At 47.1% G+C, this 20,492-nt stretch overlaps 1 protein-coding gene across 1 annotated transcript in view; it reads right to left on the minus strand.

Moving 5' to 3' along the window:
- VCAN (versican) overlaps nucleotides 1-15,834 on the minus strand; it is a 149,247-nt gene extending 133,413 nt beyond the window's left edge. The window contains exon 1 of the mRNA XM_063129648.1: nucleotides 15,446-15,834. The gene's annotated coding sequence lies outside the window, so the exon portion shown is untranslated. The remainder of the gene's footprint in view (nucleotides 1-15,445) is intronic.
- Between the last annotated feature and the right edge of the window lie 4,658 nt (nucleotides 15,835-20,492).

Raw genomic sequence — 20,492 nt, forward strand, 5'->3', positions numbered from 1 at the left:
CTGCCTGCCTGCCTTCCCTCTCTCCTCCCCTGCCCGCCTCGCAGGGATGTTGTGCTTTGACTCAGGGGAGAAGTCCTTCCTGCGCTCACTTAGAGTTTTGGAAGTTTCAAATCCATTTTTCAAGTGTGGTAGAAGATTCATTTAGGTTGATCTCTACTCCCCAATTCATGGCATGTTGGGATTTCCTTTGAAATGGCCCCATTGAGCTGTCTGCAGGTTTAAGCCCCACCAAAAAACAGGGGATGATGGGACTGCCTTGAGTCTGGGCGTGCTTGTGTATCCCTGGATAAGCTATCATGGTGGCGAGTTTGAGATTTTTAACGTGCAAATTGACGGAGCTATCGAAAGGGGTGCGAATGGGGTGTTAGATTTTCATAAATTCCCCCCAAATCAGGGGATGATGGGACTGCCTTGAGTCTGGGCGTGCGTGTGCATCCCTGGATAAGCTATCATGGTGGCAAGTTTGAGATTTTTAACGTGCAAATTGACGGAGCTATCGAAAGGGGTGTGAATGGGGTGTTGGATTTTCATAAATTCCCCAAAAATCAGGGGATGATGGGACTGCCTTGAGTCTGGGCGTGCGTTTGTATCCCTGGATAAGCTATAATGGTGGCGAGTTTGAGATTTTTAACGTGCAAATTGACAGAGCTATCGAAAGGGGTGTGAATGGGGTGCCCGATTTTCATAAATTCCCCAAAAATCAGGGGATGATGGGATTGCCTTGAGTCTTGGTGTGCGTGTGTATACCTCCATGAGGTATCATGGTGCCAAACTTGAGGTTTCTAACTTTCACAGAAAAAAAGTTGTATACTTTTTTAGCTTAATGCAAGCCTATGTGTGTGTGGGGGAAACGGAGCTCCGATCCGGATCCGGAGCTCCGCAGCGGAGTGGAGCGGACATAGGTGGAGCGGGGGCGGGGCAGAGCGGGCCGATCCGCAAATCACAGATCCGGAAGAGAAGCGGAGCGGGGGATCCGTGCACACCCCTAATAAGCATATAATGCCTGCTGCCTAATTAAATAGCAGCATGTATTTTATTGATTGAAAGATTTTAATAGATTAAACTAACTATCCATGTAACAGCCACGCCTGCACCTTGCTGAAGTAACAGTCTTGGTACTCTTACTGCCACTTCCTGATGCCCTCCTGATGCGTGATATGGCAAACCATGGCATGCAGAGACACTAGGGTGGCCATATGGAAAGGAGGGCAGGGCTCCTGCAACTTTAAGTATTGTGATGAAGAGGGAATTTCACCAGGTGCTGCATGCATACAAATGACACCTGCTGAAAGTCCCTTTTCTATACAACGGTTAAAGATACAGGAGTCCTGTCCTCTTTTCCATATGGTCACCCCAAGGGTCACCCCAGCATGACATGACATCCCCTGTGGTTAAATTAAGCCACCGTTAGCTACTGTATCATGCAAACTGGAACATAAGGATACCTGTTTCTCCTTCAATGAGTTTCAGCGAAAGGAGACAAACCAGCCAACAACTACCCACATCACCTGCTGCTCTATAGAGTTCCCACGCTTGGTCTGCTTCAGGTTTCCTGCCTCTTGCCTTCCCTCTGGGCCTTAGCTAACTGGTTTCTTTTCTCTGAGCATCACCTGTAAACCTGTCTTACCATTTCCTACTTTGTAAGGTCCAACCCTGAAAGATGTGCACACTTGTTTGAAATCTTGACAATGCAAACAAAATTATAATGTATCTGTATGAGAGATGCCTGATACCTGACACCAAACAAACAGGGCCAAAGTTCTGTTGTAAAACCAGTTTTACATCCTTTCCCATCCTGCTGCCCACCATCATTTATGCTGGTTGGGGGTAATGGGAGTTATAGTCTAACATACCCGGAAGTTAATGGAAAAAATGATATGGAATGTATCAGGATGTGGTAAAGCAGAAGAGTGAATAGGAAGAGGGCCCATTTCTTTCTCTGGATTGGAGTTCAGCCATGATGAAAGCAGACAGGTATGGAGCACTAGCAAAATGTGATGGTCTTTCAGAAAGCATTGTATTCACATCCATTGCTAAGTCTGGAGCTCCAGTAGAACGTGATTAGAGTTGCAGAAACAAAATATATACTCCAAATCTATCAGTGTCATGTAGCATCAGTAATGCTGTGGTAGTTAGTCTCAGTTAAGGGAGGTCTGCAAACCTAAATGATTCCGGTAACAAAAGGCCTGCTGATACATAACCAAATGTCTCCTAATTGCTGTTTCTAACATGGGAACTTGCAAAGTTAAGCCAATTAGCTGCCTTTCAAGCTATCTTCAGACTCCTGTGAGTCAGTCCAATGCATTTCTTGCTGCTGGAACAAGTCTTGACATGTGTCTCCCTAAATTCTGTATGGGTTTGCCAAGTTAGGACACTCAGGTTACTCTGACTTTCTGGGGCGCTATATACCATTTCAGAGATGGGCTCGTAGCGTTGTGCTTGTGAGGATAAAATGGAGAAGAGGAGGATTATGTACGCTGCCTTGGGTTCCTTAGAAAAGGAAAAAAGCAGGATATAAAAATGCAACAACAACAACAAATGTTATGTTAGCCCAAAATGACAACTCCCTTCCCAAAGAGAATTGACTATGTCTAACATTGTTGCACACCACTTTGAAGGCTTTGTAGCAGATATATAAATGTAAATTAATTAATTAACAACAACAACTGAACTGGTAGTGCAACCAGAATTTAGAAAACTGGGAAAGTGAGGACTCGAAGGCATAAACCTCTAATCCATAGCAACTGATCCCAATTGTTAATTTATCCCTCTCCAACACTAGAGGCATTCAAGAGGCAGTTGGACAACCATCTGTCAGGATGCTTTAAGGTGGATTCCTGCATTGATCCGGTGGATGGACTTGATGGCCTTATAGGCCCCTTCCAATTCTACTGTTCTATGATGCTATGAAATCTTATTAGGCTTCCTAGAAAACTAATTCTGCATTGTAATGAGCCACCAGTGCTAACACCAAGGTAAGGAATCAAAATGACATTGCAAAGAACTGCATAGCTCATTACACCAACCACTCTGGTGGCTTCCAGAAAGGTGGAATACAAATATAATAAATCAATAATGTCCATATTGGATACCAGTGTTATTTTCATCTACACGACCCTACTGTTTCAATCCTTGTCCAACCCAGGAACGAGGGCTTTACAGTAAATCCTCTTTCCATTACAAGGGGTTACCACTGAAACTGTAGCTAAGAAGGAACATAGGAAGCTGCCTTATTCTGAGTTAGACCACTGGTCCATCCAGCCCAGCATTGCCGACACTGACTGGCAGGGGCTCACCAGGATCTCAGGCAGGAATTTTTCCTTCCCTAGATGGAGATATCAGGGATCGAACCTGGGACTTTCTGCATGCAAAGCATGTGCTCTGCCACTGAGCCATGGGCCCTCTCCTATAGGAAGACTCTCAGTATCGGCTAGCATAAAGGATCTTCTCCATATGGGAACCTGGGTGGAAACCCTGGAGTCTAATCTATACAAAAACTAGGATCCAGTTAGGGTAGCCAGGTCACCTACATTACAGAGGACAGTCCTCTATTTTGAGGGAGCCGGCACCCTCTATTTGAAGGTGTCCTCTTATTTGACAAGGTTTCCAGCCCAAGTCTGGTTGAAGCTTCATGAACAGCACCTGAACAGCAGACTGAGCTGACACAGGGATCACCTGGTCAGTCTTCTCCACTATGGTAAAATACATTGTATTTCTATTTAAATTATAGTTATTATTTCTAAATTTGCACCTATGCATATACATTTGTATATGCAAATGTTTGGCAAATTGGTGTCCTCTTCTCTCATGATGTGTTTCCTCTTTTTTGGCAATGCATGAGCAACCACCCTAGATCCAGTTGACCTCCTGCTGCCCTCAGTTATGAAACTGATTCGATCTGAAACATTTCATTCATTTCATCAGCAGTCACTGAAGATTAGTTGGTTTTCAAATTGCAACTACAGACATATATTGGTTGAACAAATATATTTAGCTCTACTTTCTAACCAGGTGCCCTCAAACCTACAGGCCAAATGGCAGACCCTTGTTCCAGCTGGGATGGAACTTACCCAAACGGCAGCCCGTATGGCTCAATATTTCACCCCAGGTTTTACAGTCTCTCTCTCTCTCTCACACACACACACACACACTTTTTTAAAGGATACATTTCTATGTTGCATGTTCCAGCTTGATGGAAGCCAAAGCCTTAAGCAAAGTCAACATTACTTTAATATAATGTAGAAATGTCACAATGCATATTTATACTTTTTCCCTCCTGTGGAATTATTTTAACAGTCATACTGCCACAGATACTTTCTTGTTCATTGAATTGCATATAATAAGAAAGCTTCAAATATTTAGGAAAAAAAATACTCAGGAAATCTAACCTCTAAGGATGCATTTATATTAATTGTTTGATATTAGCCAGCCAACTTCAGTAGCAGCACAGTACAAGGCACTCAAGGAGCAGGCATATGAAAGGAATAGTCTCAAGCACTCCCCTCCTATACAAGTGAACAGGTTTGTGGCTGACCCAGCTTATTTCCCAATGAGGATGAGGGTGACAAGGTGGGAGGCAGGACTGATCACACTACATACTAACCAACACTCACTGGTTGAGTGTGGATTGTTTTGAACTGTGGGTTAGCATGTTGTATGAACACCACACGTTTTCCACAGGGTGGGTTATCATGCTGTCTGAATGCAGCCAGGATGGCTTTTAACCATGCAGTGTGGCTTGTTAACAACCCTGAACAATGAACAACCCACGGTTCAAAACAACCCACACTCAGCCACTGAGTGTGGGTTAGCATGTTGTGTAAACAGCCTCGCTCTCTTTATACGTTCTCGCTCCTCTACTGCACCATATTGCTGACCCTGAATACACAGGACTCATGTAAAAACTTCTTAAATTGATCTTATTTCAGTAAACAGATGGACAGAGAAAAGGAGAGAGATGGGAAGCAGCAGGAACAATCTTCACATACCTCTAATCATTAAAATAAACAAGTAAATGATGCCTCTGGAATTAGATGACTATTGTCCCATCTAGCCTGAAACGGGTAATAGAAAGACCATTGTTAAAGAGGATCTACATAAAATTAGGGAATGATAGGCCTCCAGCAAAACTCTCTTTTAAGCCAAGGTGATGGAGTGAGCTGTGGTCAAAGAGTTCTAGGTGCACTTTGATGATATGGGTTATCATTCAATCCACCTTACAGCCAAGGCTTTGCAATAAGACTACCTTGAGTTGATGACCCTCATCAAGCAAAAGACAGATAAGTAATCTGTTTTATTCTCTTGAACCTCATGCTAGGACATTTGTACTGAAATTAACACATGATAATAAACACACACAATCTGATGCATATTTTGACAGAAGAAAGTCCTACAGCTCCCAGTATTCTTCAATCAGCATGAGTGGCTGGGGAATGGGGAGTTGTGGGACTTTTTTGTCAAAACATGCATTGGATTGCACCCTTAGAAAATAAGCACACACTGTTTCCTGTACTTAGAAAAATTACAGCAATGTGCAAGCCAATGGGTGAGTGGCCAACATCTGTGTAAGCTCTAATATAGCAGACTGGAACGCCAGCCTCTTTATCAAATCAATGTGTGCACAAAATTCTGAGCCAAGCAGATTCAGGGAGATGTTTGGCGGGACACCCGCCTGAGCTGTGAACCCCTCAGGTGGCAATGAAAAATGAACAGGTATCAGGTCCATATTAAGAATGGTGACTTTTCCTGTCCTTAGTTTGGTATATTGCTTGTCAGATCCGACTACTTCTCGGGGAGGGGGGGAGACAGTTTTGTCTGCACTCTGCTTCTTTCTCCTTTTTTTCAAAGACTTCAGATTTAATAAGCTCTTGTTCCTTGGACCAAGAGTCAGTCCATGGCTTTGCCTCTTCCTATTCATCAGTTGTTACTGTAGCAAAAGTGCCCTGGAGATCTCCTTTCAGGTAGAAAAGTCTTATTTGTCTTTTTGGGACACAGGACTACAGAGATACTAATTTTATTTCTCTCCAGAATGGACAGACAGATGTTGTTCCTTCTGATTGAACTAATCACTAAATCTTGCCCCGAAGTATTTTATGTGAACTGAAGTGAAACAAGAAGATGGTACAACAAACATTAACTGGCAACAGCCTCCACTACTATTAAGAGAGGGAACCTCAGATGTGTGTTGAGTCTACTGCACCTTACTGCATTAATAGAAGCTAAAGGCTGTAGCAGCATTTGTCCCGTGATGCCTCTGTGAATATTTTAATTGTGTATTATATGCACATTTAGCACTATAGGGATGTGGTTTTGCCTTCCCATTAACTGTTGTTCTTTGGGAGGGCTCATGCCCCATAAAATGTGTGCAGTGTGATACAAAGCATACTTATTCTGGTCCAGCAAATTCAGTCAGAATTGCTCCCTACTGAATGAGTTTAGGATTGCAGCCTTGTCTTTTGTTTGCTTTCAGGGAAACGGAAAAGCCCTATCTATTCCCATTCATGCACTGGGTATCAATGGGAATAGATCCCAAACAACCACTTCCCAAACCAATCCAGCTAATAAGCTATGGTGGGAATTATTGCAACGGCCATGCCATACACTTGTACTCTTTATTACTGATCATTGCTCATCTGCAATCTTTTTAGACTATCTGATGGAACGTTAATTGCTTAACAGTGATTAAGTTTGCCATAAATTGCACTGCTGAAATATCCTACTCTTCATTTAATTAACTTTGCCAGTTTTGCCACATTGCTGTCAGTTGATTAATTGCTCTGTTTCTCACAGTTGGTTAATTTGGTCTCTGTTCACTTAATCACTGTCTCTTGATTAACTCATTATCACTTGGCCTAAGTACTGTCTGCCAGATCCTCAAAATAACGATTCCCAACCAAGGCAGCCTTTCCCAACCTGATGCCCTCCAGATGATTTGGACTATAACCCCCAGCATTCCTGACCATTGCCCATGCTGGCTGGGGCTGATGGCAGTAGAAGTCCTGAACATCTGGGGGAGTCCCTGGTTGGGAAGGCTACCCCAAGATATACTTTCATCCTTGCTTCCATCATTTCACACCAAACTAACAGTACTTTGGTATTGTGGGAATCTCATGAAAGGTTTGTTTCACACTGGAGAAGCTGAGGAGGGTTACAGAGATATAGGTACAAAGCAGATGACCTGCACAATTTCTAATTCAACAAGCCAAACACAGCCCACCAACCATGTATGGAACTCTATCAAAGACTCAAGAAACCACCTGCTTTTGCTGCTTGACAGGAACTTCAGGAACAAGGCTTTCTGGTCAAGTTCTTGGCAGGTCTCAAACAAGACACCTTGAGAACCCATGGTTTGTTGTTGGGTTGTTCAGGGTGGTTAACAAACATACTACATGATTAACAAGCCATCCTGGGAGGGAAACATTGCATTCAGACAACACAATAACTCACCCTGTGGAAGACACGCTGCATTCAGACAACATGAATTACAGCTCACATTCAGCCGCTGGGTATAGGTTAGCATGTTGTGGGAACCCAGCCTAATATTGACTGCTTGTCCCCACACAATCATAACATCTAAGAGAGACATGTATCTATGAACATGCAACGAATGCCAGGCTCCCATGCACCATGGTTATTACAATGTGTCTGCAGACCAGTAGCTCCAATTCACATCCACAGTAGCACATGATGGACATACTCGAAAGATCTCTTTTTCACATAGGGTGCAGGATAAGGCAGTGTAGGGAAGCAGACCCACACATTAACCCTGTAGTGAGACCTCAAAATGTGCAAGACCCAATGATGAATAACACTGGCCTGCTTGCAGAGCCAGTGCTGAACTCAGTGTTAAATACCACACTTCTCTGATTCACATCACCAGCTGTCCCCTGCTACACTCAACCAGACACTCAGAGGCAGTCATAATTACATCCAAAACCTGCGGCAGCAGACACCCACCCATCTGCCTCCCTGCACCTAGAATGTTCCTCTACAACAGGGTGTTGAACCTCTTTCAGGCTGAGGTCCAAATTTCCTTTTGGAGACTATCAGGGCCCAAAGGCAAAAGGGGCAGGAGTAAAATCCCAGCATATTGTAGCTTTAACCTCTTACTGCCCATAACTAAATCTTAGAAGAGGCTTTTGATTGGGATAAATGGAGAACCGGGGGGGGGGGGAACTGCCCACAAGTCAGGAAACCACTCAATGGTTAGTGGTTAGGGAAAGGGAGGTGGGGCCAGTCCAGGGAAAGGAGGCATGGCTATCTGGAGAACCCTGTAAGGGCAGATTGGGACCCCAGGAGGGCCAGATGTTCCCCCTCGACCTGAGCTTCTGCATCTCTCCTCTATAATATAGGCAGTTCTTCCATTCCGTTCATCAGTTGGAATATAACTACCAACAGGTGACTATATGATAAGATATTATTGGAACTGTGGGGATCAGGGAATTCTCCCATATAGGAAATAATACAGTACTGAGCTCCGCACAAGGGCATTGTCTGGTCATTCTGTCACTGCAGGACTCTCAGTTGGCCTGTTTAACCTAATGGTTAAATCAACGCTGAACGTCCAGCGTTGATGCTGAGTTGACACAGAGAAATGGCAAATTCCCTTTGAGTTCCTGGCTTAGCATCTCTGTCAGCAAGGTTCACTGAGAACATTACCTGGGTCAATGCATCCGTGTTGACCCTGGTCATATTTGCCCCCTGCACTCCTGCCTATTTTGGACAGTTTATTGGCCTCCTGTGATGTCTGCAGGCTAAGACTTTAAAAGGGTGATGCTAGATCAGGGCTAACGACGAGATCTTATCTATTTCCAAAATCACAGTCTGCCTAGAAAATGGGGGTGAGGGCAGAATGGGGGGGGGATTCTACCTAATGTAGAAAAAAAAGTGGGTAAAGGTCATTCTGAGTCCACACTTGCCCATCCAAATCACAACAGCCAAGGGTTGCACATGTACAACATCCTTTGGGTACCCTGGAAGCTCCAGGGAAGCACTTGACATGGACACAGAAATCTAATAAACTGAAGGCCTAGTTGAGATTCAATATAAAGTAGTATAGCTTAGGAATTTGGTACAGGCAAGGTGATGGAAAGAACATGGACTTTGGAAAGGAATCCGGGATTGAGAGCAAGACTGCCATGGGAGGCTAACATTGTGTGCTGGTATGATTAGTTGCAGGACCAGCATGTCTATGTGTGGACATGAAAGGGAAGTGAGGGAGGTCAGCTGGGTTGGGCTGGTGGTGTAGTTTCCCTAGGGTGACAGGATGCTGATGATCTTGCACCATGTAGATAAGGTATTAAGGTACAATTGCTCAGGTAAAGCTTTAGGTTCACAGAGTGCATTCTATGGATCAAACACAGCCTATGCACAACCACTGGATGGCCTATCACCTATTTGTATTGAATTTTTAACCTTAACAAGCTGGCTTCCGAAGAGAGAGAAAGTGACATGAAACACAGGCTGTATAGTCCATATATTTTCTATAGCATAGAACATGCATTGGGCTCACCTGGGGCTTCCCGCCCCTGCCTGCCTCACTCCTGTCTTTGTTTTGCTTTAGAATTTTGCTAACTGCTAATTAGTTAAGATGCTTCCATATATAAATATACTTGCTTTTCACACTGCCAGTTGAGACGTTCTTTGTCTGTAGGACTTTCTCCATACAGTTGTATTACACTCAGTAAAACAGAGTTGCCTTACAACCAAAGTGGATTTGTATTTGTATGAAATGAATACAACAAAAGTGGGCCAAACATCCAAATAGCCATTTGAAGGTGGCACCTATACGCCACCTGCTCAAATATTGAAAGCGTTGTAATCCATTGCATTTCATGAGGTGAGCACTTATCCTCCCAACCTTGTAATATCAGTCTTTGAGCTGTCAAAAGGGCAGAGAATCCATTTACGCTGACCACTGATTCATTTCCAGGAAGCAGGTAAATAATTGAATAGAGTGTGTACATAAATGAATATTAAAGATTGGTCCACTATAAAATTTATCCCTGTATCAATCTCTTTCCAAAAAGAAGCAACTACTGGACATAGTCAAAACATACGTTTAAAGGAAGTATTGGCTGTATTGCACCACCAGCAATAAGCCAAATTAGATAATCTCTTATCCAACAGACACAAAACAATTTTTTGTGCTAAATAAGTCACAGTCTAAGATCCATAGACATGACAGCTAGACACCAAAGCACTGATCCCCTGATTAGATATTTTGTGGTCACTTCTCAAATTCTCAGATGTGCCCATGGGTCCAAAAAGGATGGAGACCCATGTCTTATAGCCTGCGTGTGGTCTTCATAAAACCATCTCATTTGGACCCTGTGGGAAACAGGATGCTGGACTAGACAGACCCTTTGTCTGATTCATCAAGGCTCTTGTTATGTTCTTACTCAACACATACTTTGCTGAAATTGGCTGTCTAGCAAAGCTGAGGCCCAAAGCTCATGGATTCTACAGCACCCTTTTGGGAGACAAGACCAGTTAATTGCTTCTTTACACAGTGCATTAATTCTTCACACAGTTCATAGTTAAACTGTGGAATTTGCAACTACAAGAGGTAATGTTGACCACCAACTCGGACATCTTTAAAAGGAGATTAGACAAATCCATGGACGATATGGCTACTATTCCTACTGGCTATGTGCCACCTCCAGTATCAGAGGGAGAATGCCCTATATATTGGAGGCTGTATGCCCTATGTATACCATATTGCCATGGTATACATAAGTATACCAGACCTACATATACCATGGCTATATGGAGGCAGTGTGCCTTATGTATACCACCAGAGCAAGGGCGCTATTGCACTCATGACCAACATGTGCACTTCCCACAGGAATCTGGTTGGCCACTGTGTGAACAGAACGCAGGACAAAATGGATACTTCGTTTGATCCAGCATGGCTCTTATGTTCTAAATTTGGGAAAAACGTCCCAAACGCTCACACCCCCACCCTCCATCTTCCCCTTGTCAGAGTGTCCACACTAGTTACGTGCGCCCCTTTTGCCTCCCTGGTCACATTTGTCAACTAAGGGCACAATCCTAGGCATGTTTAGACAGGAGTTGCCAGACTTCCCCCCCCTCCCCCGTCTACACGTGCATAGGATTGCGCTTTAACTTGCTTGCTTGTAAAGCCAGGGCCAGAATACACCGGGACGCGTCCCTTCCTTTCCCCAACGCTGCTGCTGCTGCTGCTGCTGCAGTGTCGGGCGTCGCCGGACGACTCTTAGCCGGATCCCTTCTCCTCGGGCTGGCCACCTCTCTCCGCCCCGCCTGCCTCTTTCTCTCGCCCTGCTCATCCTCCCTGTTAAGCAAAAGGGCGCCAGGCAAGACAGCTCAGCGGAGCAGCAGCAGTAGCAGCGACTTCCCAACTTCACACGCTTAAGACGCGGCAGGACAAAGGAGCCAGGCGGCTGCCCAGCTGAAACGCTCAGGCCACGTGGCTGTTGGAGGCCGAGACCTCCCAGGCGCCCTCTCCGTGAGCCTCGGGCGACACCAAGCAAGCAGGATGCGCCGGCTGGGAACCGCCTTGCGCCCCCGCCCGGCTCGGCTCTCCCGTGAGAAAAGGAAGGGGTGGGACGTGTGCGTATCTGCAGGAGGGGGGCGGGCGCCGGCGATCGCATGGATCCTGAAGAGCCACTTCGAAATCCCTTACAGCAGGCAGCAGCGGCGGACAGAGCTCAGCCTCCTGCTGGGTTCCTGAGCGAGGGATCCACCCCAAGTCCTCGGATCTCCTCTGGGAATTCAACCCCAAATGTCGAACTCTCTCGGCCCTTCTACGGAGCTTCCCCTCATCGGTTGTCCAATCTACACTTTTACAGAGACTGAAAGGCTTGGAAGCAGCGGGTCCCTCCCTGCACGCCGCTGATCTCCGCCCCGCCCCCCCCCAAATCACCCTAAGGGGGAAGGGATGGGAACAGACTTTTCTTTCTTGTGGAAAGGAAATGTGGGTTTAGTGCCTGCCTTGGAGCGCATATCTTCCCCATCACTCATGGCAGAGCTAGCTAAGGCAATAGTTCAAGCAGACCTGAACATTTCCCGTATACATCGGAGAGAGCCATTAGTTGGTTTCATTGCAAAGGCATTCTTTTAAATAAAAAGATTGATTTTGTTGAGGACTTAGCCTAGAAACGCATCCTCTAAAGGTAAGCAAACATTACGCAGTGAAAAACAAGCGAGACACAGCAGGGAGACCGGGCCTCACACCGCGCTAACTCCTCGTCTAGCAACGGCCAGAGTGAGAAATCAGGGTAAGTTGATTGAAAAGGTGAGGGTAGAACCCGTCTTAGATTGTATGCTCCCTGCTGACAGAAGTCTGTATACTACGCAATTCATACGAACATAGGAAGCTGCCTTATAATGCATCAGAATATAGGTCTGTGTAGTCCAGTATTGCCAACACTGACTGGCAGCAGCTCTCTAGGTTTTTGGTAGAAGAAGCCGGGGATTGAACTTGGGACCTTCTGCATGCAAAGCCGGTGCTTTGCCACTGAGCTATTTATTTATTTATTTATTTATTACATTTTTATACCACCCAATAGCAGAAGCGCTCTGGGCGGTTCACAAAAATTAAAATCATAATAAAACGAGCTAGAGTTCGTCTGTCATGTACTCTGAAGCCTGCACATAAAGTCTGCCAGAAAGACATCTTACTTGGAAACCTGGTCTATTTCCAGATGGGAAAGAATGGGAATAGAGGGGGAAGACACATACACACAGGCATAGGCTCGGAGAGAGTCTTTCACACGTGCATCTATATGACTCCCCCACCCCTCAATGCTTGATGACATGCAATTCAATGTGAGAACTGACTCCACTGAAAAACATTGCGCTTGAAGTGATATGAGGTTACCTGAGCCTGATACAGAAGTTCTGCTTGTGATCTGAGCCCTCATTCGCACATGCAAATCATCACTCGACCATACAGGCATCACAATGACTCTTTATTATTACTTGCACGTGTTCCAGACTTGAGCTCTGGCATTTCAAACACATACATACAAACTGATCTGGGATTGATCCCTGGTTCCAATTAAGCCATAAGGAGACAAAAGTCATAAGAGTCATAAGGAGACCAAAAAAGAAAAAAGAAAGAAAGGATCGTTTTTTGTTTAAAGCAAAACTCATGCTGTACAACGTTTATGCTTCGGGACGTTTATTCCCTACATAATAACATTCAGTTGCAGGCTTAAAATAAGAGAAGTCGGGAGGAGGGAGCGGAAAAAGTTGTGCAGGAAGCGGCGCAATGTTCCAGAAGACGGTTGTTTGGCGTTAATTGCAGATATAATTGCATTAATAAGCATCCCAACGTAGCGTTGAACACGCAGTTTTGTTCCACACCCATCCCTATGAGAAGTATTGTTGCTTGGTTGTGTGAATTGTCCTCTCTCTCTCTCTCTTCCCCCTTCCCCAACTCCGGCGTTCGCCATTTCCCCAGCAGGGGGAGCCGAGGATCTATCTAAAGCAGTTGCGTCTCCTGGCTTTCAGACTCAGCGGCTCAGATGCGCTCAAAACACCCCGTGCCTGCCTTTCCCGGGTCCGGGTTTTAAAGGCGCGCCGATTTGACCGAGGGAGCAGCGGCCACGGAAACCTCCCTCCTTCCCTCTCTCTGCAACAGGCCATTCATTTCTCTGCAGAAGGGGAGTCGGGGGGTTAAGGCTAGGCCTGCCGAACACTTGCAGAAGCGCCCTGGTCCCTCTTTCAAGCAGCAGGAGGAGGAGGTGGTTGTGTGTCACACGGGGGAGGAGGAGGGGACACGCCTTTGGACCGAGCCAGCAGCGCTCTTGTTCTCTGGCTTGGGGTGGTGGTGGTGGGGGGGGAGAGAATCTGGCAACTAAATCCTTTTCCCAAACTCAAGGCTGGGAGTGTCGTGGGGGGCTGGAGAGTCTGTCTAAAAGGAAGCAGCTGGGGTGGAGGGGAGAGATCACTCGCCGAGAGGATGACGATCGACTTTTTTTGGAGTACAAGAAGAAAACCCAGACCCGGCCCCGGTGACATTTTCGAGCCCGCCAGAAGGGCAGAGCGCCATACAAAGTTTCTCGCGACGCCGGTTGCATCTCGGCGCTGCCGCCGAGGGCAGAACGAGGCAGGCGTAGCAAAGGGGAACGCGCGCGCGCGCGGTTTGCCCCAAACACCAACACGCCGAAGCAGACACAACAACGCTCCATCCTCCACCGCCGCGTCTCCACGCACCGCGTAACTTTCCTTTCCCCAATCACACGCCCTGCAGCCCCCTACCGCCACCCCGCCTCCCATTTTTCCCATGTCGCCTTCGCTGAACTCGGCCAAGTCTTAACTCAGCTCTCCCTCTCTGGCGAGGATGCGCGTTTTGCAATCTGGATCAGTAGGTCAGTTAGAAAAGAAAACTCTCAGCTACGTTCAGTGCCTTCCGAACTCCTCCTTTCCGACGGCTCGGAGGCGGAAATCAAGTTGGGTGCATGGAGGGATGTTCGGCTAGATCGACCCCCGTTTGCAGAGCACGCGCCGGAGAGCCTCCTTGGCTGCAAAAGTTTCCAACCCGAAAGAAGCCCGAGGGGGATTTCGCTCACTTCCCCGATGCGTCTGCTTTCCAGAGCCTCCTTGGGCGAAGGGGCTTTCCCCGCCTCTTAAAAGGCCCTACTGATGCCTCTTAGAGCAAAACCCAAAAAGGGTGAGCGGAAGGGAAACACGGAAATGTTCTCCGAGACGAGAGCAAGTCGGCTACGAGGTGCAAAGAAGAGGGGAGGAAGGGGGCGCTTGGCTCCCGTGACCCCTGCGACCGCCGGCCAGTGTGGTGGAGGGGGACTCCGGGTGGCTCTCTCCTCCTCCAGGGAGATCTCAGGAGACCACCCCAGCTCGGAGAGGAGGAAAAACTGCTTTTCCGGGACACCCGCCCCCCGCCACCTCAGCATGCAAGGAAGCGATCCATCATCCGCCGCACCGCTCAGCCCATCCAGCTTCCCACCACCCTCCTTCCCTCCCAGCGCCGCTTTGTGCATTCAAGCCCCTACAAAGACTTTCTCCCTGCCATTAACCGTTTGAGAGCCGCCCCAACTCCATCCCTACCTTGCCTTCCAATTCAATGACTCTCGCCGCACACACACCACATACACTCCTCCATTCTTGGCACTTTTCTTTGTTCTCTCCACCCACCCACCCGCGATTTTGTACTTCCCACCCGTCCAATAACCCCTTGGCCTTTCCCAAATTCTTTGAAGAAGAGGAAGGGGAGAGAGAGAGAGAGATCCGTCGGTTTCTTTCTTTTAAAATCACGCCTTTCTCCCTCCCCGCCCCTTTGGCTTTCCCCAAACTCTTTGTCTTACAGGTAAAGCAGAGTATCCAACAACAGCCAGCCTAGGTGATGGAAACGGGTGGGTTTTTTCCCTCCTCCCCCCGCCCCCCTTCACCAGCAGACAAATGCAGAAAATAGAGGAGAGGGTGGAGGAGGAATAGTTACCTTTCAAAGCAGTTTATTGCAGAGACTGCAAGGGACCAAAAACAGAGAAGGGAGGGAGAGAGGTTGGGGGAAAAGGAGCCCAAATCTCAGCGTGCTGTTAATCCAGAGGTGCCCTCATGGAACTAAGTCCCTTGCTCAGATGCTGCTCCGGGCTCAGGTCGTCGTCTTCTTCTTCTTCGCCTTCTTTTCCTCCTCCTGCTCCTCCTCGCGCCCGCCCCCGCCCCTCCGGTGGTGAACACCTGATCCGCAGGCTGCGAAGAAGTCTGGCTGGAGCCCCAGGCATCCAGAAGCCCCCCGTCCGCTCTGCCTGCCGCAAGTTCAAATGCGGGCTCCACCACTCATCATTATTATATCATTGGTACCGTCACGGCCCTGCCCTGCCTCTCCAAGAGGAGGGCTCTTCTCTCCACACTCCGCAAGCCGAGGTTCGCCAAGACCGAGTCCAGAGCGAAAGGGGGGCAGGAGGGGGGGAGGAGGGCGGCGGCGGCTTCCTTGCGCCTGCCTCGCCTCTCCCTCCCTCAGACAGCCTCCTGAACTCACAAAGTCCCAAGAGGCTCCGCAGAGCGACGCCGCTGACTTCTCCAGCACCTTACGGGGGAAGTAAGACCACCACCCCACCACCCCCGGCCGCCAGCAGCAGTAGCAGAGAGACCATCACATCTCCCCTCCCACAAACTGGGAACAACAGGCTTCAACGAGGCGGGGGGGGGGGAACCTGGGCAAAGACATCTTCTTAACTCTGCTCATCATGATGGGAGGGGGGGTCTGAGGGAATGTATCTTGTAGAGACCCTTCCTCCCTAGAGAGAAGTGTTGCGAAGTCTTTCTGTGTGCTCTTCTTCCAAAAACAAAAATCCCTCCCCCCCCAAAATAAGATCCCTCTAATGTGACTCCTGGCCACCCACTGTTGGGATGCTGGAGCATGGAAGTTAATCAGATTTTGTGTCCGCTGCAATATTGTGCCCTGGCCTTAGTGAGATAGAGATAGATAGATAGATAGATAGATAGATAGATAGATAGATATTATTTTATTCTCCATAAAATAGCAGCAATTTATACGGGAGAAAACAAAATCATGGTCTCTGGAACATCTTTGGGGTACTCTCTCCCCAAGCTCCTGGAGAACCCACAGTTGGGATGAGGGCAGGGCTTCAAACACAGTGGGTGCAGGGGAGGGCAACTTCTCATGGTGATAGCCGCAAAAGGTGATGAACACTTTTGGGTCCTGTTATCAGAAACAAGGCCAGCCCAGTCATTAGGCAGAGTGAGGCAACAGAGGCAGGGAGAGGGGGAGGGAAAGCGACAGTATTGAAGGGAAGAGCTGCGTGTGTCATCCGATCTGCCCCAAACTTCCTAAGCTAGCCTGCTGCCCTTAGGTGCATTGGAAGATGCGCTCCTGTTTCCAATGGTGATTAAGATTGAACTGCCAGGTTGGCTTAGAGGTGTACAAAACTGCATGGTGTAGAGAAAGCGGACAGGGAAATAGGAAGGGAATTCAGAATAACACTGCCAATATCATACTGCCCTCATACAAACTTATGGTGTGACCACACTTGGACTACTGAGTATACACTCATTTTCCAGGAGAGCTGGAAAAAGTGCAGAAATGGGCAACTAAAATGATCAAGGGGCAGGAACATCTTCCCTATGGGGTAATAATACGTGAACCCGGGGTCACCCCATGAAGCTGATTGGTGGGAGATTCAGGACGGATAAATGGAAGTTCTTCACACAGTACATAGTTATACTATGGAATTCACTCCTACAAGATGGCCACCAATTTGGATGGCTTTAAAAGGGGATTGTACTAATTCAGGGAGGATAAGGCTATCAATGGCTACTAGTCCTGGTGGCTATAGCCTATGTGGACCAGTTGCTGGGGAATGCGGGCAGGACGGGGTGTTGCACTCATGTCCTGCTTGTGGGTTTCCTGTGGGCAGCTGGTTGGCCACTGTGTAAACAGACTGCAGGACTAGATGGATCCTTGGTCTGATCCAGCATGGCTCTTCTTATGTTCTCTCTCACTCATAATACTAGAACCTGGTATCATGCCATGAAGCTGAATAGTGGAAAATCAGGACAGTTAAAAGGAAGTACTTCTTCATAGACCACATAGTTAAACTACAGAAGTCACTACCACAAAATATAGTGATGACCATTAACTTGGATGACTTTAAAGGGGGTTAGAGGAATGCATGGAGGATAGCGCTATCAGTGGCACCTAGTCATGATATTACCTACAATATCGAAGACAGCATGATATCTTGTGGGGAATACAAGAGGGAAAGTGCTATTACGTTCATGTCTTATGAACTTATAATAAATTGTATGCCACTTTCCCACAAAGTGTGCCCAAAGTGGCTCACAACACAATACAAAAACAAAAATGGATATCAGCAATGGACTGGGTAAGGGGGAACAAATTGAAGCTTAATCCAGACAAACCATAGGTGCTCCCGGTTAGTTGAAAGGAAGATCAGGGAATAGGGATTCAGTCTGTGCTGGATGACATTATGTTCCCTCTGAAGGGTCAGGTTCACAGTTTAGGTGTACTCCTAGGTTCATCCCTGAACCTGGATGCCCAGTTTTGGTGGTGGCCACAAGTGCCTTTGCACAGCTGAGCCTTAGTGCATCAGCTATGTCCATTCCTAGAGATGTCTGATATGGCCACAGTGGCACATGCTTTAGTTACATCCCATTTGGATTACTGTAACATGCTCGATATGGTGATGAAAAGTGTTTCGAAACTTAAGCTGGTTCAGGGTGCTGCAGCCATATAGTTGACGAGGCACGTGACTCCCTTCTCACAACAACTTCGCTGGCTACCAGTTTGTTTCTGGGCTCAATTCAAAGTGTTGGTTATGACCACATCTTTCAGAACATGAGAAAATAGAGCCTACCAATCTGTTTGCTAGAAATATTTGTGCATGAGACAAGACTGAAGTTTGAGGCCATGGCTAGACCTCCTGGCATTCTGGGAGGGAGCGGGGAGGATCTCACGATTTTATGATCATGAGATCCTCCCCCTCAGAACACACATGGCGCGTGACATCCCAGGAGGAAGAGGACGTCTTGCCCACCATTTTTTTTAATTGAAAATGAGCGCACGAGCGGTCCAGTGACCCAGGTAGGGTGTTTTTTTAAAAAAAAATCCTGAAGAGCTCTGTGCCCCATGCCCGGTTCCCAGCTCCTCATGTTTACTCACGAGGAGCCAGGAAGAAACCAGGATGGCTGCTCACACATCCCACGGTCTCAGGACGATCCCAAGACCGCGGGAAAAGTCAGGATTAAAGCTGTCCCTGCCCTCAGGATCCCCTGTGCATCCTGGGGTGATCCCTGGGATAATTTATTTTATTTTATTTATTTATTTAAGGATTTTTATGCAGCCATTCAGCCAAAAAAGGCTCTCATGGCGGCTTACAAAAGTTTTTCTTGACAGTCCCTGCCCACAGGCTTACAATCTAAAAGACATGACACAAAAGGAAAGGGGATTGGGAGGGAGGAGGAGGAGGGGGGAAAGGAAAGTAAATTCAGGCACTACAATCTTAGTTGGAAAGTTCAGCAGTTACAGGTGACAGCAGGAGGGAGGGGTGCTCTCAGCTGGAGCTGGACCCAGGCATGGTGGAGAGGTGCCTGGCTGCTGCTTCCTCCCTCACTGGTGGCCTCTGCAGAGACAGTTGGTGGCAAGAGGGAGGGGGCTCTGAGCTGGAGCTGGACCCAGGCACGGTGGAGAGGTGCCTGGCCGCCGCTTCCTCCCTCACTGGTAGCCTCTGCAGAGACAGTTGGTAGCAGGAGGGAGGGGGCTCTCAGCTGGAGCTGGACCCAGGCACGGTGGAGAGGTGCCTGGCTGCTGCTTCCTCCCTCACTAATAATCCATTGTGTAGACATGCCCTGATTCACACAAGACATAAGAGCTTTGCACAACACATCTCAACTGAACCAAGCCCTCCATAGATGCAGATGCAATTTTACTGGGACAATATGAAACTGTGAAGAAACAACAAAACAACAACAACAACAAGGAACCCTGTTGTAATATGGGAATTGGTCTCAGGTATTGTGAAACCTGGCCAGAGATTTTGTTCTTTTGCTCAGGCACACATTCTAGCCCACTTTACAGTCTTGAAAAATAATTAATGGGCCAGCAAATAAAATGACCCCTGAGCTTCCCTTATAGCCTTCTCATGCCAGTAAAAAATTGAGGAATGGGGGTATTAGGAAAGAAACATCACCAAGCCTTTTTGACATAGAAGGAGTTTTACAGAAAAATAAGTTTGTAATTGTTAACTTCATCCCTTTCTCTGCCAGCATCATGGACTGTCCAACATTCACAGCTTTTCCAGCCAGGGCTGTTTCCCTAGGAAGTTTAATAATCCCCAGTCCTTGAACACCAGGGTTTTTAGAGCACGGTGCAGGATGCCTCCCTATGGAATTACAAACAATTAATAGAGAAGTAAGGTTGTTCCAGCAAAATACGTGACATCTTTCTGTGTGCCTTTTGAGTCAGCGAGGTCCCAACTCTCCCTTTCATAATATCTTAGCCAACTTTAATCTATTGTGTAACAGTGGAGCCTATTGTTGAAGGTGGCCATGGGTGCTTCTTTACAGATGTGCCGCCCTTTTCTTGTTGATCTCCTTTTTCCACTGATTCATTTGCTCTTGTGTTTGGATTGGGTCTTGTTTGTTTTCTCTTAATTACACTTGGAGAGGTTCACACTTTTTTTGTTGTTGTTTCTTGGCCTGGGGAACTTTGTTTACAGTAAAGGTTGAAGACTTCTGTTTTAAATCATTTGAGTCTGCATGTTCAGGTTTCTTGGATGTCTTCTATGGTCTGGTTTTTACCTTATGGGAGTTGCATCCCTGTGGTTGCTACTATCCATCCCATTCCAGTGAAAGAACAGAGAGACCATGTGTGGCGTGGCTGACAAAGTGGTGTCCTCCCATGCCAGCACTGCTCCTTCTTGGGGAGGAAGGAGGCCGGTGTGGCAAGTAGCCATGTTTTTATCACCTCCCACACAGTCTCACTCTTTCAATATTCCCAGAGTGGA

The sequence above is a fragment of the Elgaria multicarinata genome, chromosome 6 (assembly GCF_023053635.1).
Source record: "Elgaria multicarinata webbii isolate HBS135686 ecotype San Diego chromosome 6, rElgMul1.1.pri, whole genome shotgun sequence".
NCBI classification, from domain to species: Eukaryota; Metazoa; Chordata; class Lepidosauria; order Squamata; family Anguidae; genus Elgaria; species Elgaria multicarinata.